Source organism: Crocuta crocuta, unplaced genomic scaffold, assembly GCF_008692635.1.
Source record: "Crocuta crocuta isolate KB4526 unplaced genomic scaffold, BGI_CrCroc_1.0 scaffold497, whole genome shotgun sequence".
NCBI lineage: Eukaryota > Metazoa > Chordata > Mammalia > Carnivora > Hyaenidae > Crocuta > Crocuta crocuta.
The window spans coordinates 34,567-54,160 of record NW_027529527.1 but is presented as its reverse complement, the minus strand read 5'-3'; positions in this window follow the sequence as shown (position 1 = coordinate 54,160).

Sequence of the window (19,594 nt, the reverse complement as noted above, 5' to 3'; positions counted from 1 at the left end):
TACATTCAAAGAGGGCCTTGTGGTTAGTAAAGCTCTTAGAATAACCATAGATCCCTATTTACAAATATTGTGACTTATAATGAAGAGCTGATTATTTTATTCAAAAGGCTCCATTCATTAGCTACTGCCTGTCTTGCAGTGAACTGATAGAAATAATTTGCTAGACGTAACACTAGAATGTGGATTATAGGAAACCAAAGATGCTGAAAATCTTAGCTACCAAATACTTAAGGTTTTCAATAACAATTTTACCTTCTTACAGGTTAGACTCTGATAATTGGCCAAGAACATGACAAAATGTGATATGGGCTAAATTTATTTAATTCTGAGATATCTTTTCCACAACTTGTTTTAGTGGTTTCTGTGTGTGTACGTGTGTGTGCGCGTGCGTGCGCATACATTTTTTAATGCAATTTTTTTTTTTTTACTCTAAAGACCTGAATCACCTTTTTTCTTACTGCATTGCTGCCCATAATATTTCAGATAAACAATCCGGGAATCAAGGTCAGCCTTTTTTACTGGAACTGTAATTATGTCATCTTCAATTTTTAGCAAAAAGCTTCTGTTGGAGTGCACTGTCCTATTATCTGTGTGCTCCATTACAGATTGAATGTTATGTCTCATCACAACAGCAGCCATAATTCATTCAACCTGTTTTTACTTTTTTCCATTATGATTAGCATGGGCACTTTTCCCTTCTCACTCTCCATTTCATTTTATTCCAATATCATGATATTAACTAATCAAAATATTCCAGACTTAAAGCTTTACTTTAAAAAGTAGGTTATACACTGGCTCTTTAGGTTTTGAATCAAGCTTCATTTCTACCCTTTTAAAATGAAATACAAAGAGAGAGAAAGAGATCAGACTTTCATGTAATTATTAAGGGTACCAGTAGAGGTGCTTTTAAAAAAGTACACAAATATTAGTTTAAAAACAAAAAATAATAATTAGAATATACATTTGTGCATGCACATTAATGTTCTACTGAAATCAACTGTCTTGATAATTTTTACTTTCACTCCAATATAGTATGGTCCTAAGTTAGTACCTTCACCTCTTAACCAATTATGAAAGAAAATATTTGATACATCTTATCTCAGATCACACTATATTATTTTTGCCCTCAATCATAGAATCTCAAAAGCTGAAGGCCTATTTAATCTCTCTTCTCTACAAATAGTAGAGTATTCTTGCAATTCATTTTTTCTAATACCCCAAAGATGACTGCTTAGATTAATACATTATAAACCACATGAAAAATATGAATAACTTTGTAATAATGTTTTCACCAGAAATCTACTCACATGTAGATGTGATATGAAGATATGAAGTAAACCTCTCTCTGGCCAATATGTTTTTACTAGTTCAAAATCTTAAAATGCCATTCTTGGGGCACCTGGATGGCTCAGTCAGTTAAGCATTTGACTCCTGATTTTGGCTCATATCATGATCCACGCTGGACTTGGAGGCTTCTTGGGATTCACTCTCTCTGTCTCTCTGTCTCTCTTTCTCTCTCATTCTTTCTCTTTGCACTTTCCCCATTCATGTGCACATTCTTTAAAAATATGTTATTTTTAAGTGAAGTAGTAAAGGGTTCTATTTACATTTACTAATATATTATAATCTTTATATTTTACTGATTCATACCTTGATGTTAGCAGAGTGACGTAGAAAGATCTTGGAATTCATCTTAGAGGTTCATGTTAATGCAAGCTCCTACTTACTAAGAATTTGATTTAAGGTAAGTTACTTAAAATTTTAGATCATGATTTTCTCACCATAAAGGAAAGCTGGGGGATGGATTTTATTTGTATTGAACTTCGGAAAGATTTTGTTTAATATTATAAATTTATTTCCATAAATGTTGGTTGGTCTGTTCTGACATCAATTTTGTGACACTCACTGGGTATCATACAATTACATTTAATTTTGATAGTAACTATACGAAGTGCAAACCATACAAGTTAAGGGTAAAGTCTGACATCCGTTGTCTAAAAACATTTTGGTAAATGCAATAGTTTTCCCTCTAGCTGATTTGAAAATATCTTTTCTTTCTTTGTTGTTTTCTACTATAAGTCAAGCTGTGAAGTCTTTTTTAGTTTTATCCTCTTCTTTTATATAGTTTTTTTTCTACATCTGTGGATATATATATATATATCCACAGATGTAGAAAAAACTATATATATGCATATATATAGTTGTTATATAGTTATAGAGTTATAGATGTAGTTATGTTATATATGTATGTATGTATATATATGCATATATAGTTGTTATATTGTTATATAGTTATAGTTATATAGTTATATAATCATATAACTATATATAGTTTTTCCTTTGTTTTTTAAATTTTCTTCCCTAGTTAACTGTGTATCATATACTGGACTTTCTTATTTTATCTACTGTGTCTCTTAACATGTCTCTTATATCTTGTATCTGCTCTGGATATTCTGGTACATTTCTTCAGATTTAATTTCTTGTTAACTTATTCTCTTTCCAGAATTTCCAAATATTTGTTTAATCTATCTATTGAGTTTTTAATTCCAATAAGAATATTTTATCATTTCTGAATCATCATTTTGGATTTTTTTTCACATCAACCTATCCTTTTAGACAAGCTCTAATTATTTATTCATTCTTTTGTTCCAAGGTTTGTTATTGTTTCATTAAATATTTTGGGTTTTTTTTCTGAATTTTATATCTCACCTATTTTTTGTTTCACTTGACATCCATAGTGTATAGCTTTGTAATGTTTGTTTATTGGTTTGTTTGTTTTACTATGAATAACAGTTGATTAATATTTGGAAATCTGAAAAACTTAACTTTGGGATTCTTTCTTCCATAGAAAAATTGATCTATTTTTCTTAAAAATCACCTAGACCCTACTAATCTAGGCCCTGTAAATTTATTTTATAAGGTACTAGCATAAAACTTGAGTCTCATATTTAGCCTGCTCACGTTTTGGTGTGCAACAGTTTTAGAGTTTGATTTCTAATTCTGATATTGTCATTCTCCACATCTTGAGAAACCGTGGAATAAATTAAAATATAAGTGGTTCCATAATGAAGTCTAGGAAATCAATAATTTAACAATCATATTGAGAAGGAATGTATTTCTTAGGAGTGATTTTTTTTCATTTTATTAGTTTAGATAAGTAGAGAATGAAAAAATATACATTTTATATATATATACACATACATATATATAGAAACACATATGCATATATATATAGGAAATAAAAATAATGATAAGAGTAGATAATACGCACTTATTTTATGAAAAATGCATGCATTTTGAAGATTTTGATGTGTTTAGGAACTCTTGACTACTTTCCCTGCCTTCTGCTACATAGAAATTTGTAAGACTGGCTGGGGCTCTTAAATCTTTCAATCTATTTAACTTTACTGAGCTATTGCTACTCACATCTCATATGCACAACTAAAATGGATGCACAACTTCCCCATAAGGCTCATTCTCAGGATACACAATGAGAAATGAGTCACAAGTATTCTAGTGCTCTGAGATTACTCTAAATTTGTCAGGAATTTCTGTAGTTTATCTTCATTTAATATTCTGACTATTAGCATCTACATCAAGGATTTATTCTTTTGTTCATCTTCCCTTCTTGAAAGATTTTTTTCTGTCTAAACCCCCTGAGTTATGTCCCCTCTAAATGGTCAGGAGAAAAATAAAAATTGCCCTTAAATTTTTCTGCATTTTCTCTACCAAGTTGCATATGATACAGTATTATTCAGAGAATTTTTTTTTAAGTTTGTTTATTTTGAGAAGTGAGAGCATGAGCAGGAAAGGAGCAGAAAGAGAGGAAGAGAGAAAAAATTCCAAGTAGTCTGTGCACCATCAGCAGAGCCCAATATGGGGCTTGATCCCACTAATTATGAGATCATGACATGAGCCAAAATTAGGAGTTGGATGCTTAACCTACTGAGCAACCCAGGTGCCTCACAGAACTTCTGATAACTAATATTTTACCTTTCAAAAAATCTTTCCTCTTTGAAAAAACCTGTTTTTATTTTAATGTAAAACTTTAATCATAAATCGATAGTTTCCATTATGAGTTTCTAACAGAATTTATTTAGATACTTAAATGGTTTCTTCATTTTCTCGATCTACTTTGTGTCCTGTCTTAGATGGGACAATAAGATAATTAGATTCAAGGTTTAAGTTTAAGGATTAGAACCATAAAAACAAAACAATAAAAAAGCCCTATATGTAAAGATAAACCATTTTGAATGATAAATACACCACTAATTTTATAAATTTTATCATGGGTAAAAAATTATGATCATGTGATCTCTTTGCCTAACACCTAACACTGATTTCTCTTTATGTATAAAACAAGGTGAACATTCCTTAAATTTAATCTGGCTCTTTCTTATCTCTCTAGGTGCTCTTTTTCTCATCTCCACTGATAGATTCCATTTTCTAGAGTGACAAGAGTGCAGGCAGTTCTGGAAAATAGTAAGCTACTTTATCCCTGAGTCTTACATTTATATTTTTCTTCTTTCTGAACATCTATTATCTTTCACATCATTCCAAACTCTTTCCCAGTAACACTTACTCATCTTTAAAGCATCAATACCATTTTAATCTTTACAATAAAGCTTTATAGCCATTCCTAAATAAAATGGACTCTTCTCTTTATTTACTAATCTTTTTCTGCATATGTTTATTTTCTGTGAATAAAAAAACTTTAAACATTGACATATATAAATCCTTCTCTGAGGCAACAATAGCTTTGAGGCTGGGAAAATGTTCTATTTGGAATTGTATTAATAAGACAGAGAACACAGCAAGTCTACAGTAAGTGTACATAAGTGCATGCTAATTTAAAAGATAAATGATGTCTCTTGATTAGTTAGCTTTTGTGGCTTCTTTTCTCTTAATTAAAGATAGAAACACTTGGTAGAAAATTAGGGTTAATTTATTATTTCATTATATATTTCAGTATTAGTGCACATTAAGCTCATAATGGTAAGAAGAATAAGTGAACATGGAAAAAAATGCATCACTAAATGAAATTAATTTACTTACCTCTTTGACTGAATGTTAAAAATGAATCTCCCAGGGGATTTTATTGAAAGAAATGTAATTAATGATTCTAAAGGAAAGATCACAGGAGGGCATCTTTAATAATTGCATACAAATTGCCTCATTGCATACCTGATCTGAAAATGTTCCTTAAGAAATCATCACTATATTTATTGTTCATTGAAATTTCCTACATGGTATTTCTTTGCCAAGAATGCAATATGCTATTTTTATAGAAAAGTAATACCTGAGATTTCTGATAATCTCCAACTGGAGGCATAACTATAATTAGAGATATATAGGTATAGTATCAAAGTGCTTGGGGGTATATGGTTCAGAATTCTTGGATCTCAAAGGAATTATGGATTCTAATTATCTTCTCAGTGTTCATTCTTCATAATATGCTCTGTCTTCTCTTTTTTAATTTTTTTTTATTTTTAGCCTTATTCAAAATCCTTGTGAGAAAAATTTTCATGGGAATATAAAATGATAGTAAGGAATCTGAAAATATTAATAAAGAAGACTAAGAATGACCTGATGCCTCAAAGGTCAGCCTTAATTGTTCTCTGAAAATGAATCACACTCGTGGGTATTATCTCAGAACTGTGTAATAGTTATAAAAATATTTTAAAAATAGTAGCAAATAAATAAATAAACAAAAACATGATAACAGAATAATCTATAAATTTTAAATTCTCATAAAAATGAGTCTTTTTATTTTTGCTTGTGCAAAAAAAAAAGCTTTAGTTTTTTAATGTATTTAGATGTTATTTATGCACTATTCAACCATTTCTTCTGTTGTTCCATATTAATGTTGCCACTATTTCCCTTCGTTTAATTTCTGTAATGTCTCTCTTTTTTATTTTATATATCAGTTTGAAAAATTACAATTAACATCAACAACCACACCAGCCTGTTGCCCAAAGAATCTACCCATATACCAGCAAGGTATATGACTAGTGAATACAGATGATATTTTCACAGTTTCATGTGTTTGTGACACTGTCTTGAAATAAAGAAACTTTTTTTTGTAACATTTTAACTATGTCATTATGAAGTAATGTTCCATGGAAATAACCTATAGCTCACAACTATATTTAAAATTTATTCTCTAAAATTACCCACAATAAAATTGATCACTTTTATACCAAATCAATGGTTTTAAATAGATCTTTGGAATAATTGCGGGTGTCTATAAGCCTGAATGATAGAATGGAGGCAGAAATGCAGAATTTGGGGAAGGAAAGAGGATTCTAGTTTCTGGTCAGTTCATCTAACTCTACAGATAATAGGAGTTTAGCATTGTCCCTCATCTCTACTCAGAGATTTTTTTTTTCACATAGAGATCTCACTCTTCCATTTTCATAGACCAAAAAGGTGATATTTGAAGGCCATGCTTCCCTCTCAAAGATCACTGTCCATGAATTATCATAATTTTAATTTTTAAAAAAGATAATGCATTTAAAAATACATTTTGTACATATGCAAGGAGCTACATATGTGTATCAGTGTGTGATTATATATATATACACAATATATATACACACACACAGTTTGTATATGAAGGAAAAGGAGGAAAATGAAAAGTTAACTTCATATCATTAATCTTTTATCTTTCATACATTTAGAAATATTAACATGTATGAAAAGAGGGCAGTATCTTTTCTGTGCTTATTTCAGCATTGGAAACGGCTTACACAACAGATAAATATTAAGTAATTAGAAAAATACTTGAGAAAGAAAGAAAAAGAGGTATTGAGTTGTGAATCCAATATTTTATATTTGCTTTAAGAGTCTATGAATGTAAAATTTTAGCCCTTGGGTAGAATTGGTGATTTTATGTTTAATTAAAAATTATTTAAACAACTACATGTATTGTCCAGGAAATAGGGTAAGAAGAAGGAAAAAAGGATTCCTGGATTCCGCCTTCAGCCTGGTTTGTAGAGCTTTATTTCTTCACTTTCATTCCTCATGGTTGCATCTGTTAAAAAGAAGAAGTAGCTTGTGTCCAAATTTCCTAGTATGTTATTATCAGTTAAAAAATACTAAGCGAATAATAATTATAAATTTTTAATGTTGTTAATGAGATCTACATGATAACAAAGTGTGGTCATTATATGTTACTCTTTGAAAATCCACAAATAACTTACTGAAGGAATCAGCTTAGAATAATATTTTTGGAAGTAATTTTTCTATTATGGTGTTCATGCATTCTCTAGTGGATACTTAGATTTGAGAAACTTGCACATTTTTCTGTACTTAGAATATTATAGATGTCAATAAAAAAGGAAGAAAAATAAGTGACTTCCTTGAAAAGAGACACACTGATAATGTTACTGGTTTAGCAGAGGCCTCCAAAGACCTTGTTATGTGTTGTTGTATATAAAGGTTTTTAGAAATAAAATATTTATAACTTTATTAATGCAGAACTCACCACATACCCGTGGTATAATCACAATAAATTTGTCATCACATGCTACCATCATTTATTGCCTTTACAAAATGTTTTTCTGAACTAGAGGGAAAAAAGGTAAATCTAAGGGAAAGAAATCTAACAGATATCCTCTTCCCTTCATGGACCCTATGTGCTGATCTAAACTCTATGTATGATCTCCCACCAGTCAAAAGACTTCTCAACTATCCCCTATTCAGGAAACTCATCCCTATTTACTCCTAGAACTGGCTTAATTGATATGGACAAAATTTATGCGGGTTCTTTCCTGCACTACGTCCATATCTTTGTATGTAGCCATTTTTGCAACTACTTTTAATACAGCAGAACAGCATTTAGTCAGAAAAGTCGTACATCTGAAACTAACATTATATGTCAATTATATCTCAATTTAAAAAAAGTGTTCAAAGGAATGAATGAGCAAAAGAGAGCTTAGAGAAGTAAGGCAGGGAAACAGAGGCATTGAGCCAAAATTCAGGAACCCGTACTTGCTTCAGTATTGGAAACCATAAGTCTTCATATGCTATGAACTGCTGAAAGGTCTCTTACCAATTGTGTTGTAATCTCCAAAGAAGTACCTTCTCTGGGAGCTGGAACATTTTAAGAGGCTTAGTAAGATCAAGGGCAACTGAAGTTGGCAATCAACAACCAGCACTGTCACTACAGTAGCCGGGAGCAACTGCCTCTAACATCAAAAGCAGAATTGTTTTTTCTTCTTGATTTATAATGGACCAAATGTCTCCCATAGGCATATCCTGACTTAAAACCAGATGGGAAATTCTTTTCACGGAGTGAAAAAAGAAGCAGGTATTAGGCTAAAAGACACTGAAAAATAATTTACATTCAATATCTGTGAATAGCAAAGAACTTCTTGTCTCTGGAGCCTTCCTTCCAATTAAAACGGAAAAAGAAATATACCCCTAATTATTCATAGAATACATTTTGTATTTCTGAACTTTTATCAAAGGCTTATTCTGACATAAAGATGTGATTTTGTTTTACATTTTCCAGTGAAAAGTATCAATGTATTGTGGTATATATTCCAAGCTCGGTGTGGGTCAGAGGAGATAACAATTCCCATTGATCTCTTTCAAATTAAAAGCAGATGCCTTCAGGCACCATTGAGATGGCAACAAAGGAGCCTCCTGAATTTCCCCTTTCAAAGGATACACTAAATATATACCTATTGAATGGATCAATTCCCTCTATGAGAAATGAAGAAAACTACTTGAGTGATTTCTGCACAGTGGATGACTCTGAAAATATCTACAGTGAAATAGGTAAGAAAGGCTGAAACACACTTTTGCAATAAAGCCCACCCAGACACAGCACCTTGCATTTGGGGGTATATCCCTCAACTCCTAACATCTCCCTTTGGAGGAAAGAGTTTGTGCCACACACATAATACCTCGTTTGGGCTGTCACTCACAGAACTGAGTCCCAAATCACCTAGCTCTGATACCCAATGGGGCTCAACATTGAGGAGTTCCACAGATCTATTAAACCAAGAAAGAAGTTTCAAAGAAGCTCAGAAGCATTTCCTACAGCTGTCCACCATTGGCTCAGGGCAGAAGGAAAAATGTCTCTCTCCTACTTTCCTCCTAGTAGGGATGTGATTGCAATCTTTCCCAGCGGGTGCTGAGGTTCCAGCTGCTGGTCAGCCTGAATGTAGGAGATGACTGCCACCCTTCTGGGAACCTGAGAGACTGGTTAGCATGCCCCCGGCTGTCTATCACTCCAACAGTAAAATCAAGTCTGGAGCTTCTCCCTGGAAAGAGTTTGTCCACAAATCTAGCACCACAACTGTTAAATGTATGAAATGTGGAAGGAGTCCTTCCAGTTGAAATAAAAAGACATTAACAACTAATGTGAACACATTTGAAAGTGTAAAACATGCTTAAAAGTAAATATATACTTAAATTTAGAATAATCTAATGTAGCAGTGGTAGTTAACTCATTTATAACTTTAGTATAAAAGCTAAAATGAAATAGTTTTGAAATAGTTATAACTGGGGCACCTTGGTGGCTCAGTCTCTTGAGCTTTGTGATGAGGGACCATAAGGCAAGCTGAGGGCAAAGTGCAAGCTAGCACAAAACCACCACCACCTCAGGGTGGGAAAGGTGTGATATTCTTCAAGCACTCTGCCCAAGAACAAAGGAAAGGAAAGAAAACAAATGGTTAACTGATAGAGATCACACAGTCATACAAGACATGAGTCTTCATCAGTTTACAAATATCTCAGTAAATTAAAAAGGCAATTTTATCACTAGCCTAATCTCCAGAAACTTATGGACTCAGTTTCTTGGAGTCCTAATAACACCCTCTACTCCATAGTGGTGTAGGGGACAAAAGCAAGAAGAAAATGGCAGATAAAATTACATTTCTTTATAACCTACAGCCCATTGAAAACTGCTTGAGCCAAATACAGAGTATAACATTTCTCCAGGAGCCCCCTACTGTTCTAATGTTAATGCCTTAGTAGAGGAAAACAGCCTTAGCTTGACAATAGCAAGGTCTCAGTTATGTTAAGAGCCCTCTTTAGCATCTCAAAGTCCTTCTGCAGGCCTTCCTTTTGACATCACCTTCCCCAACTCCAATCACTCTTCCCAACCCCAGTGCAGCTCTTTCTGCCCAGGGATCCTGTCCCTGTGCTTTAATAAAATTACCCTGTTCCCCAAAAAACTTCTCAAGAAATCTTTCTTGGCCAGCAGCTCCGAATCCCCATCACTTCAAAACCTTATCAGACAGAATGTTGATTTTGCCTCAGGTTATGATCTCAGGGTCATGGGATTGAGTGAGCTCCAAGCTCCATGTTGTGTCAGGCTCTGAGCTACATGGGGAGACTGCTTAAGATTCTAAATCTCTCTCTCTCTCCTTCCCTCATCCCCTCTCCCTGCTCTCTGTGTCTGTCTCTAAAGTACATAAATAAATAAATGCAATAGGTATAGCCACAATAATTTAATGGATACACAATATAAAATATATAAATTATAGCATTGAAAATGAGGATGGACTTGTAAAAATGTAGAGTTTTTTTATATGTTCAAAATTATCAACTTAAAATGACTACATAACTATAAAATCATTTACATAAGCAGAAAAATAACAACAAAACAAAAAACTATATAGATAAAAGATAAAGATAGGAATTAAAGCACACTCTATCAAAGTATAATCACTAATGTGATTTAAATATAATCAAAGCACAAGGAAAGAGAGCAAGAGGGAAAGAAAAGAACAAAGGAACCACAAAATATCCAGGGAACAATGAACAAGATAGCATTAAAGTCCTTTCCTATCCATAATTGCTCTAAACGTAAGTTGTTGTATTACCCAGTGAGAAATATAGTGTTTAGGTGGATTAGAAACAAAACAAAACAAAATAAAAAACCCAACTATATGCCACCCCTGAACACATTCATTTCAGTTTCAAGAACACAAATTAGATCAAAGCGAAGAGACACTGCATGTAAGTGGAAACCAAAAGAGAGCAAGAGTAACTACACCAAGACAGGAATAGACTTTAATCCAAAAACAGTAACAACAGACAAAGAAGGTCTTTATATCATGATAAAGGAATCAATAAAACAAAACCACAGAACAGTTGTAACAGTTGAAACTATATCTGTACCCAATACTGAAACATCGTAATAGAGTAAGCAAATACTGACAGATGAAAAAGGAGAAGTGGACAATTCAAGAGTAGTTGGGAACTTTAATACTTCAACTTTCAACAATAGATGTTCCAAACAGAAATTCAACAATAAAATGCTGCACTTGCTTAACTTGTAAAATGCTTAACAAAACTTTAAACCAAATGGACCTAATAGACATATACAGAGCACTCCTTCCAACAGCAGCAGAACATACATTCTTCTCAAGCACATGCTGAACATTCTTCAGGACACATCATATGATGGGTCACAAAACGAATCTTACTACATTTAAGATTGAAATTATACCAAACATCTTTTCTGACAACAATGGTTTGAACCAGAATTAGTAACAGGAGGGAAGCTGAAAAAATCAGTTATGTGGAAATTAAACAATACATCCCTGAACAACCAAAAAAAAAAAAATCAAAAGGGAAATTAAAAAAGGAATCTTGAAGCAAATGAGAGTGGAAACATGAAATGGAACACCAAACACTGTGAGATACTCTGCAAAAGCCTTCCCTACCCTTCTAGGAGGGAAGTTAACAGCAGTAAAGATCTGCATTAAGTAAAAAGGAAGATCTCAAATAAGCAAACCCACTTTATACATTAAAGAACTAGTAAAAGAAGGACCAGCAAATTCCAAAGAGTGCAGAAGGAAGGAAATAACAAAGATTAGAACAGAAATAAATGAACCAAAGACCTGGAAAACAATAAAAAATATCAGTGAAACTTAGAGCTGTTTTCTGAAAAGAGAAAATTAAGGTTTGCTTCTTTTAAATGAAGTTCTATAAACAATAAAGTACAGAGGTCACTCTGCTTTAAAGTAACCTCATAGTTTACTGCTAGACTCATATGCCTCACAAATATTTACCAGCACATATTTCCTACAGAGGAGGCTTTACTTATTTTATGCTACTATGTTACTAATTTGAAAATGTATATAAACATCATTTGCATTAAAAAAAATCCCTAGTGGGGTGTGTGGGTGACTCAGTCAGTTCAGCATCCAACTTCTGTTCAGGTCATGATCTCACGGTTTGTGGGACTGAGCCCTGCATCGGGCTCTGTGCTGACAGCTCAGAGCCTGGAGCCTGTTTCAGACTCTTTGTTTCCCTCTTTCTCTGCTCCTCCCTCATACATGCTCTGTCTTTCACTGTCTCTCAAAAATAAATAAAAATTTAAAAATAAATAAATAAATCCGTAGTATTTTGAGATTATTTCTTTCACAGCACGATTTTAAATTTAGAATGCTAATAAGAAACAGCAAATCATTAGAAATAAAGAATATCGATATTAGATTACATTTAAAATTTTGGTAAACTTTAAGTAAAATAGGTGAAATTATTTGGCAAAGATAATATACACTGGTAAAAGATTAAAATAACACTAATAAAAGACCTATAAATAAAATAAGTTCAGCAAATGAAAAGAATGAAATGAAATAGTATTCTGAAGGAAATTTCATTTTCAAATTTGAAAACAACAGTATCAAATACAATCAATAACAAAAACAACAACAACAACCCAGAAGACTGTGTTACTGATTCTCAAATTTATAGAAACCAATATTCCCCAAGTCCTCAGGAAATATATGCAGGAGGAGATTCACACCTGCTGGAATGTCAAGATTACTGCTTATAGTATAGGAAAAACATGATATTCTATAGGCTAACCTGAAAAAGCAAAATTAGGTAATGCATCACGTAAATTCTTTTTCATGTCTCACATTTTTTCATAATTCTCTCTCTAAATAATATCCCAAGTTCTATGACACATTATCTGGCTGAATTCCAGTTATGTTTACATTCTTAAGTATATTAAACTGTTTTATCATCTTCTAGTGGGTAGCTTTCACTACCCTTAGTTCTAAAACAATTCTAGATAAACATATTATTTTTGCATATTAGTATTCTCTTAGTTACTCTTATAGTCTCATCATCAGTAGATTAGATTAATTAACAATTCCACAGATATTATGTAGCTGTTAGGTAGAAGCTAGCCAGAGCAGAGGAAGAACCACCTTCAAGGCAGAGTCGCAAATCTTTGAAGGGGAAGGATAGAGACCTGAGCTGGAGACAAGGACAGTGATAAGTAAGCTACTCATTAAACACCCTGGACACAACATCCTGATCTTGTGGCTTCCAAAACGTTGGGGCTGACAGATCAAGAGCCATAGGTGCAGAGCACACTCTTAGACTCATTATAAGGCATTGTTACAGGTCCCCAACCAAAGGGAAAGAGTTCCCTGAAGTGTCTGGTCCTTATAGGGTCAAAAGTTCCCCCTCCCAACTTGTGGGAGGAGCTTCCCAAATGACAGAATGCAGCCTTGATTAGAGACTGCCCACTGTACCTCATAGCTCCTCTCAGCCCAGAGAAACCAAAACTATCACATCCCCAAAAAACTCTTTGGGGAAGTTCCACTTCTGTGAACTTGCCCACTCTCCTACCTGAATAGTGTACTTTCGCTTTAATAAACTGCTTTGTGCTGGTGGTGCCTGGGTGGGTCAATTGGTTAAGCATCAGACTTCAACTCAGGTCTGAACTCATGGTTTGTGAGTTCTCTTTCTGAGTTCCAGACCTGGGGTGAGCTCCGTGCTGACAGCTCAGAGCCTGAGCCTGCTTCAGATTCTGTATCCTTCTCTCCCCGCCCCTCCCCAACTCCCACTCTATCTCTCTCTCCCTCTCTCTCAAAAAATAAATAAACATCAAAAAAATTTTTAAATAGCATAAAATTCTTACACAGTTTATTTTTACTAAAGGGATTGCTGAATGATAGATGCATAGGTTAGTGAAACATCCACTTACCACTATTAATCAGATACAATTCTTAGAGGAGTGATAGCATTATAACTCCAGAGCCCCTTGGGAAGTCATTTTTTTTTAAAGCACCATACCAGCTTCTATTCTTAGTTCTCACTCATATGGTGTTATGCACACACATAAGTTTATAAGTACACATAACTCCTGAGACTAGACAACGAATCTCCATTTTCACCCACTCTTCCTTTCCTCTAGCCGCCAAAGTCAGCACTGTCTTTTCTTCTGATTATAGTTAATTCCTCCTCTTAACTCTAAGTCAAGTCATAGTACTTCCCATTTCCTTTTAATATATTATGAATTTCTTACACAGTTTTTCTATTAAAATTAGATTTTAAAACTTTTTGCAGAATGACTGATAAATGTAATAGTATATATTTAAGGTGTACAATGCAATGGTTTGGTAGGTGTAAACATTGTGGAATGGTTAACAAGATCAAGATAATTAACACATCTATCATGTTACATATATACTTAACTCCTTTTTGGGGGGGTATGTGTATATATGGTAAAATGCTTAAGATCTACGCTTAGCCACTTTCAAGTTTACGGTATCATTTTATTAACTGTAGTGATCATGTTGTACATCAGAACCCCCAAAATTATTCTTATTATATCTGAAAGTGTGTATCTTCCCATAAGCATCTTCAAGGACATTCAGCAGCATCATATGACTTTAAGACAGGCCTCAGTCATTTTTCACCTAGTCTATTACAATTTTTTTCCATCAGATTTTACTACCTTCTCACATTTCCCACCACTACCAGATCAATATTTCTAAAATGAAATTCTGAAATATCAGTCTTTTGATTAAATACAATCATTCCCAGTTCACTATATAAAAATTAATAAAGATCTTTATGTGTCATTCAAAGCCTCAATGGGTCTTGTATACACCCTGAGCTTGGACACTCATATCTTCACATGTCCCAGGCCATAGATTCCATCCACTCTGAGCTACATCATATTAATTCTTACACCTCCATGCTTTCCTTCATACTGTTTTCCCCATCTGTAATTTCTTCGTAAACCTTGATTTCTTGCAATTCCACTAATAGTAACACCCTTTTTTTTTCTTCTTCTGGCAATACTTTTATCATCCTGACAGATGAGAGTAGACAGCCACAGCTTAACGAATAAGTAATCCCACTGCAGCTACTGTGCAATTTCTAGTATCTTGGCTAGAGAAGACTAACATGGCTTCAGGTATACCATCTGCATTCAGTGAGCAGACAAATGGCTTGTTTTCTGTTGCCATCAGGTGGAAGGTGAGAAGCAGTTTAGGCTCCCATGGGATACACAAGAGTGCGCATGTACAGCTTGGACCGATGCTGTATTGCCTTATCTGTCCTCTTTCCTTTTCCACTATCTTAATTATCTCATGTTTCCAGGACCAGACGAGCAAAAAGTTGAAAGCACAATAGAAGACTTAAAAAGACGCATTCACTTCAGAAGGTAGGAGAGAAACCCTAATACATTCTCTCTACATTTGAAAGTCTGTTTCCCAGATAACTCATGTTAAAACAGAGACAAAAGCAGTAGTGTTTTTATATGATGGCCTCAAACCTGTTATAGTTAGCTGAAATTGTATATTACACCTTTCTTCTTAGTACGTTAAATAGCAAATGTCCATATCTTAAAGAGAGATTTATCAGAATAATACAGAAAAAATAGATTACTATTGCATAGTGGCACTTCAGTAAGAGTAGGAGCAGCTGTATGTTTGAAATGCTCTTCTTTTTATTAAGTAAACTCTACTCCCAATATGGGGCTTAAACTAATGACCCCGAGATCAAGAGTCACATGGTCTACTGACTGAGCCAGCCAGCTGCCCCTGTAGCTGGCTTCATTAAACAACTTCATTAAACAACTGGGTTCAAGTTGTTGATTTGAGGTCCTATAAATTAAAAATTATAGCTAAATTGAAAAGAGAACGTAAGAGAGAAAAATCTATGGATTACTCAAAGGGCTTATTGAACAAGCCTTTTGTATCCTAGGGAAAAAGATTAGCTCAGGAAAAGATAAGAATTGTCAGAAAATCAAACATGCATTTTAATTCCAAGAAGTGCAATTTTTAAGTTAGGCGCATATTAACTTAAACTTTTTTAATGTTTTATTTATTTCTAAGAGAGAGAGAGACAGCATGAACAGGGGAGGGCCAGAGAGAGAGGGAGACACAGAATCTGAAACAGGGTCAGGCTCTCAGCTAGCTGTCAGCATAGAGCCCAAGTGGGGCTGGAAGCCACGAACTGCAAGATCATGACCTGAGCTTGTTGGAGGCCGCGCCGGCTCTGACAGGTCCAGGGGTCCCTGAAGGATGCACGGTTTCAGCGAGAGAGTGAGAGAGCCCCGAGATCCTTTCTGATCACCAGACAGGAATCTCTGTCCTGTCGGTTTTGGTGTCTTTATTTATAGGTCAAATGTTAACATGGCATCAGGAAATGGAATTTTTACAATGGATAGCTCTTTGTGATAAGATGTTTTTGGAAAATGTACAGAAACAGGTTTTACAGAAGTCTTCTTGCAGAACTGCCCCAATTATAGTGAGGTTGAGTAACTAAGAAAATAACAAGGTGTTCACATTTTAATAACACTAAGATTAAGTCATAGGTTTGTAGATACTCTTATCCATCCTCATCACAGCTGCCAGGGTAAGGGAAGGTGTTTGTGGAAAGTAGGCCTTAGGGAAGGGGCTGCTATACACCATCAGTTAGCAAAGGTGTATGTACTAACTTATCTTCTGCCCTTATCTGTTCCTTCTCTCTAAGTTAGGCTCTTTGTCTCCGGGCAAGACTTGATTTTCCAGTTATATGCTTTATTGCACCAGAGAGCCAACCATACCTTTAAAGAGTTTAGCTTATTTCCAATACGTAGAATAGCCTCTATGAGTGCATTTACCTTTGTGTCTACTTTTATGATTTCTTGAATAGCTAGGGCATGAGAGACATTTTTGGTTAGTTGATTTACATGTTGAGCTGTATGAACATCTTGGACTAACGCAACGGTAGAAACAGAATTGTACATGTAAAGGTCAATCTTTTATGACTAGGGGTCATTAGCCTGTTCATAGCTCAAGGGAAAGTATGGAGGGAAACAAGACCTTCTGGAGACACAATGTCTGTTCCCATAATCAAAAGAAGAAGTTCCCACAATAAGTTCCTTCACAAGGTGCAATCATCATACCAGGGCCAGAATAAGGGGACAAGTCACTCCCAATATTGATCAACAAGGTACCTTAGGGGTCAGTGCTCAAGCAGAAATAATTGAGTGGGGGTGGATATCGGTCGTCATCTGATTGGCAAGAGACCGTGCAAACTTGCTTTAACCTCACCAGGAGTTTTCTCGACTAGTGGGCTCAGAATGGCTCCCAACATGAGGTGAAGTTGGATACTTAACCGATCAGCCACCCAGGTGCCCCAGGTGTATATAACTTAATCCCCACCTGTGTGCGGCTTTTAGTCTTTCACATTGAGCTCACGAATGTATCTTTCATCTCCTGAATTTCTGCCTCATGATGTTTTTTCTGGTGATCCTAGGGTCTCCTCAGGTTTCTATAATAGAAAGTCATCTGGGTTATTACTGCGAGTACTCTGTTTTTTTAAATGTTTTTATTTATTTCTGAGAGAGAGAGAGAGGGAGAGAGAGAGAGAGACAGCATGAGGAGGGGAGGGTCAGAGAGAGAGGGAGACACAGAATCTGAAGCAGGCTCTAGGCTCTGAGCTAGCTGTTAGCACAGAGCCAGACGCTTGTCTTCAACCCACGAACTGTGAGATCATGACCTGAGCGGAAGTCAGGGGCCCAACTGACTGAGCCACCCAGGCGCCCCTCGAGTATTCTTAAATGAAGGGAAATGTGTGAAGATGCTACTTGGTTGCCAGCAGACTGCTGCTGATTGCTTTGGGGAGTTTACTCGTTCAGGCAGGCTCTCAATCTGACCCCTGGAGTCTTCTCTGATTCTAGCATAGGTATATCTAAATCTTTTCGCCGTAACTAGTATTTCATAACAAGGTTCTACATTTTGAATCCTAACCTGCTAAAGCAGATTGATTAATTAGATTCTCTTTCTTTTTTTTTTTTTGTTCTTGTGGAGATTGACTAGTCTGTTAACACAGATCAATGTGTTCTGTTGTATCTGCTTACTTTCTCAAACTGTTTGAAGTTGATCTGACGCTAGTCACATATCCTAGGTTCTATATACTTTTCTTATTGAATTATAATACATCCCAGTGTGTGTTTTTGCATAATTAACTTTCTATAAATTGAGTATTATTTTTCCCCCTGAAGGCTGGAAGAGAAGAAATTTGAGTAAAGGTGTTTAAAATAGGAATCGATTCATTCTCAAGCAAAAAGTGTACTTCTACAGAAATGAAAAGACAAAAATTCCCAATTTTATTACCTTCCCTACAGTAAATGTATTATAATGATTTTAGTGAGAATTAATTCAATGACCTAATCAACAAAGGCTTATAATTCTCATTAGCAAGAGCTGAATCAGCATCATTAATGATGAGCCTAATGAAGAAATCATATTTGATTACAATCTCTTATCCGTATACTTTCCAGAACATTAAAACAATACAGAACAATGTAGTTCTTTATGTGCTAATAAATCAGTTTTTTTCTCGAGTATCTTTTTTACTTTATTTCTTACAAATTAGCTTCCTTTTAGATATCTCTAAAAATCTTGTGATACAAAAGAATTATATCTCCTAGACAATACTAATGCTGATGACATATGAACAACTGTTTCAACACTTGATAATTTAGGAAAAAATGTGCAATCAGTTTTGAAAAAAATCAATGTTTAAAGAATGTGCAGGTAGAATTTAAAATATTTTCTTTTATACTTAGAAACAGTCTCTAAGTAGTAGTCAATTGGCAATTTATGTCAAGAAATCTTCATAATGTGACCATTATGTTGGTTTTATCTGCTACAATTGACCATGGGTATCTAAGCTAAAGTGTTAATCTTTTTGTTTTGATTTGTTATCATTCTGGCCCTAATGCCACTGGAAATTACATTTCCTATTTATGATCAGTTAGTACATGTTATAGCATGACCTTCATAAGAACACATTTCAAAGCCTTTCTTTGCAGGATTGCTATGACATTGATGAGGCAAAATTGAAAGGTATAAAAAAAATAACACGGTAAAGTAATATGAATTTATCAGGGAAAACCACTAATTAATTCTACATATTTAGATGTTGGATATTGAAATATCAAACTCCTGCAGTCAAACTGGAAGAGTTTGAACTACGAACAGTTTCATTCATTGTATGATATTCTTACTTATGTTCCACTTTTGAATTTCCTTTGCTAAAGGAATTTAGAAACCTTTCCTAAGTTAAAGTTATGGTTTTAAAATAATATCCATTAATTTCCAGATTGAAACAGAAAAATATGCATATCTTCCCAAATATCTTTTGAATAACAATCTGATTTTCATAGTTGTGTACTTCCAGAAACCATTTTTCCTAATACTACGAATGTTTAATATATATGAGTTCAACATCTATAATATGTTAAACCACTAAATAACTAACTCATATTGCTCTATATAATTGGCTGTCTATAGTTCTAAGATTTACTCCTGCATTTTTGTCCCGGAATCAT